This window comes from Dromaius novaehollandiae, chromosome 6 (genome assembly GCF_036370855.1).
Source record: "Dromaius novaehollandiae isolate bDroNov1 chromosome 6, bDroNov1.hap1, whole genome shotgun sequence".
NCBI lineage: Eukaryota > Metazoa > Chordata > Aves > Casuariiformes > Dromaiidae > Dromaius > Dromaius novaehollandiae.
This window is the reverse complement of record NC_088103.1, coordinates 45,644,305-45,649,027: the sequence shown is the minus strand read 5'-3', so window position 1 is coordinate 45,649,027 and position 4,723 is coordinate 45,644,305. Positions and strand designations below refer to the sequence as shown.

The following is a 4,723-nucleotide window of genomic DNA, read 5'->3' as shown; positions in this document are numbered from 1 at the left end:
ACCCAGCCAGTCATCCCATCACAGAAGGCTATCAGATTGGATAAGCATGATTTCCCCTTGGTGAATCCATGCTGACTACTCCTGATCACCTTCTTTTCCTCCACATGCTTAGAGATGGCATCCAGGATGAGCTGTTCCATCACCTTTCCAGGGATGGAGGTGAGGCTGCCTGGCCTGTAGTTTCCTGAGTCCTCCTTCTTGCCCTTTTTGAAGACTGGAGTGACATTGGCTTTCTTCCAGTCCTCAGGCACCTCTCCTGTTCTCCATGACCTTTGAAGTTGCTGAAATGGCCTCAATTAGCAGTGAGGGAGAAACGGCGCTGAGCTGCAGTCTGACACATTACATCTGTCTGACTTGATTTGACTCTCCTGATCAGGATTTTAAAAATATTTCTTCCAAATTTCTCTGCTAAGCCAGTAATCGACTGGATCTCTCATCAGGCCAGGAAAGGGCTGGGAAGGTGGGGCAGGGATCCTGGGATATCCCAGGATTTTACAGAGATGCAGCCATGAGGGACTGGGGTTCAGGTGCGATGCCTCCCAGAGAAGTCATGGCACATCCATCAGAATTTTGGGAACACTTAATATGGCTCTGATCTCCGCGAAGGAACACTTTGTGGAGGAAAGGCAGGCATCGGCTGCCAGGCTGTAATCTCTGCTATGTCGGTGACTCATCTGTGATTTAGGGTAATTTATCTCCCCCTCTGCTCTTACCAGTGGAAAGGGGAAATATGACTTACTAACATAGATCCCAAAGGTCCTGGAGAAGTTTAATTAGTTTCAGCAGAAGAATCGACCTTAAGTTTGTCTCTACCAAATAAAAACTGTGGTCAAAGATGTCATTTAACTGCAGTGTCCCCAGGCGTGCTCACAGGAGCAATGCATCTGGCTGCAGACGAGCCCTTCTCACCCCTGCTCCCGAGTCTCTGCTGCTGTAATTAATCAGAGCTTTTCAAAAGACATTTACTAGCTGTTTCCCCATTCAAAATCCTAAAATAATTGTCAGTAGCTATTTAAAGCCCTTCACAGAACAGTGCACCACAGACACAAACAAAACCTTTCTGGGTCAACCCAGCCTTGCTGCTGTTTATAAACAGGACACAAAAAAGGACAGTCACATTACACAGATAAGCGCAGAAACTCTCAGCTGTAAAGAATGTCCCTGGAGGTTTGTGTTGCTAAACTCACAGGTCACGCAGCTCGGCTTCGACAGTCTGCCTCTGGGCTCCTACCTAAAAACAGGCGTCAAAGGTTTGGGTGATGCTCGATATTTCTAGAGACATTTGCAGCTTAGCTGACAAAAACACCGCTTCGAACACACCTGGGCAGCCACACATTGGAGAGGACCTTTACGCTGGGTACGACGCTGCGGCGCGCGGGTGAAGGGAGCACTGCCGCTCGGTACAGCGGAGCTGCAGCACCGGGCCGTATACTCTGCACGAAAATGCTACATGAAAACATCGGCATGGGAAACAAGAACAGCATTTAAATGACATAGCCGCAGAGGCACGCAAGCTATAACTCTGACTGATTGTTTATTCTGGAGTTTAACAAACCAAAAAAAGAGATTGCAGAAAACTTTTTACAAGTTGAAAGTGGAATTAGAAAGACAGAGTTTCTTGCCATAAACAATATGCAGCACACAAATGTCAGCAGAAAATCTTCAAAGCGGCGGTAAGGTCATGCCTATAAATAAATCATCCCGGCCCTGAGGAGCCCTGCACAGCTTCCCGGGCAATATGCATCCCGGCAAATTGGATCTGCCCTGGGAGAGGAGACAGGTAATGACCACCCTTTCAATGCAGCAGGAGTTCAAATGGGAGCCACAGCAGCTCCTCCGCTCCTTAACCTCTCTGATGAATAATGCAGTGCTCAGCGCGAGGACAGGCCGCGCGTTCCCACAATGACACCGGACACAGCGGGGCTGGCAGACCCGTGCCACCCGCTCGCTCGGGGGACGGGGCGGCGATGGAGCCGCTCGGCGTGAGTCACGCTTGCGAGCGCAGGTGCCCTGGGGTGTGCACACACACGCCGACGCGTCCAGGCACCTAACGCACACGTGTGCTGAACGCGTGGCTTGACCCGAATAACCAACATTAAATAGGTAGTTGTGCAAAGACCTGCTATAGAGCTACGAGCAGAAGAACGCATAGCGCCCTGCTTCCGCGTAACTGCACGGCACAGCACACAGGTGCGATCCTATCAGCCAGGAAATCAGTGCTTCCTGCGCTGCTCACGGAGCGGCAAAGACACGGTTTTGGCCGGTGCTTCGGTGGGCACACCGTGACGGTCTGTCCGTGCCTGAGAAATTACCTGAAAGCAAAGAAATCCGCTGGCAGAGCGGCTGCCGCACAGGAGGGGATGGGCAAGCGGAGCACGCTGCGCGGCGGCACGCGGCACGAGTAGCCCAGAGCTACGTGTTTGCGGTGCGGCTGCACGGCACGCGGTGCCACTGCTGCGAGCCAAAGCCATCCACGGGCGAAAGGAAACAGTAGCGTGGAGGGAGGCATCTGACTGCGAGTGCATTTTAATTAATATGCATTGCAGAGCTTACTATAAATTATTTTGCAAGCAGAAACTTAAATGACGAGGAGAGAAAGCATTAGGGCGAACGTAAGTGCTCTGAGCCACGCAGGGTTTGCTTGTCTTGTAACAGACTTACCAGCCATTACGCTGAAACTACTCGCTGTTCTTTGGCAAAATAATTGGATTTGAAAAGAATAAATCATTATTTTTAACAATATTATTTCTCCATTCAGATCCTAAAGCTTCTACTGACCTTCACTAGCACAGATCAGATCCACACAGCACTTTTTAACCTCAAATCACTTTAAAATATTAATCTTTATGCCTGGCACTAGCGTTATTATCCCGTTGCAGCTGCAGAGAGCGTGGCAGAGAGCTGGCCTGGGCTGCCCCACGCTTTAAAGAAAACACCTCGTCTCAGGCTGGATGTGGCCAGGGCTGAGCAGCGAAAGTGGGGACGGGGACAGCGTGGGGTCCGGGGCCGCCCCGTGCTGGCGGCACCACCACAGTGCCGGGAAGTGGACCAAATGCATCACGAGGTACCAAGGCTCTTGCAGCAACGTCTGCTCTGTTTAGGAGGAAAATAAGCGTGTTAAGATGTTCTTGGGGTAAAATTATCCATGCCGTTTTTTCAGTTAGAATAAAATATATAGGCACATTGGGATGGAAAATAACCTCTGATTTTAATTTTTTTGCTTTGGAAAAGAGAAGGGTGGGGGAAGGTTTCCAAGTGCGAGACAATCACATTAAAAACGGAACATGTTCTTTTTGATTGTTTTTCATAAAGAATGAGAATTGTTGACTAAAATGAAACTACGGCAGGAAAGGCTCGCTTTTGACTGAAAAGGCATTTCTCTCAAAAGCTGTTCTGACAGAAAATTTATGATCGATAACCAGTTTATAAGCCATAATGAATTAAATTGAAAAGGGCTGGTAGAAGCGTTCACATCCTACGGTAGTGTTACAAGGATGGAGCGACCTCCTCCCCAACTGCCCACGTATTGTCAAGCACTGTGCAAGCAAGAGGTGTTGCCAGTAGCAACTCCGAGCATTTCACCTGTTTGCAGGTCCCGTCTCCTTTGCCTGCGCTGATCCCAGGCCCTGATCCTGCTGCGTGGGGCATATTGCCAAAGGCTCTGCACTTAACCATCTTCCATTTGCTTTTCACCAGGCGTGCAGCTGGAGCTACCTGGAAGGAAGAAGGATTAACGCAGACCTTTGCAGGGTACCTGGTCACCGCTGCAGCTAGATTCACCTCCCAGAATTTGATCCGATGCTCATTTGGGCTCCCAGTGAAGCCAAGTCCCAGGTGTCAGTATGGCAGGGATGGGCACACTGAAAACAAGGAATTCCAAGAAGAGACTAAGTGAAGCTGCCCCAAGGGCTCTGCAGCTAATCCATGCATGTGTCCATCCACCTCCTTCTGAGATCAGACACTGCCGGCTCTAGAAACACATATTAAGAGGGAGTCCATGTATCTTGCATCATACCGGAGCAAAGCGATGTAGGGAGCTTACCTTCTTCCAGGTGTAGCTGGTAGGTGAGCTTCATCCTTCACATAGATCCTGTTTCCTGATGGCCAGGATACTAATCTACTCACCCAAACTGGTATCACTGAGTGAAATATTTTCTGAATGCTTATTAAAATATAGAAAACAAAATGAAAACTATAATTGCGATTTTCAGTGAATAAACGATGTTAATCATTCTAAACAAGCATTTTGAAAACCTGAGCAGCTCTATTTGAAAAAAACCTCGTCCACTTCTCCCAGTGAAGCTTCTCCCCGACTATGCTTAGCCCTGCTGCAGCCTCAGCCCAAGGGAAGGCAGCCAAAGCGCTGCTGCAGACAGCAGTTGTCAAGACAGTCTCTGATTTAAATAGGGACGAGGTCATTTAATGCTTTGCAGATGGTAAACAGCACATCACATTTCAGCAGGAGATAAGCTGGCAGATGCTGCAGCCGCGGCCCCCGGGCCGACCCCGCTCGCGCCTGCCGGTCGGCGGCGGGCAGGCTGCCACGTCGTGCTGCCGCCGGCGGGAGCGTCCGGCTCGCGGGGACCCAGCCAGCCTGCGGCCGCCCTGGCACCCGGGAGAGGAGCGGGATCCCAGGCTGCTGCTTTAAAATTGTTCCAGTATTGAGTATACCATCAATCCGGCTGGAGAGCAACATGGCCTGTCAACACAGGCTCTTCCTAAA

General features: G+C 50.0%; 1 long non-coding RNA gene across 1 annotated transcript; it reads right to left on the bottom strand.

Annotated features, from left to right (window-relative positions):
* Positions 1–1,335: 1,335 nt before the first annotated feature.
* Positions 1,336–4,469, bottom strand: LOC135328762 (uncharacterized). The gene is made up of 3 exons (XR_010389798.1): positions 4,043–4,469; positions 3,583–3,714; positions 1,336–3,093 (listed from the first exon to the last, which is right to left on the bottom strand). It is a non-coding gene; the product is annotated as an uncharacterized LOC135328762 (long non-coding RNA).
* Positions 4,470–4,723: the final 254 nt, after the last annotated feature.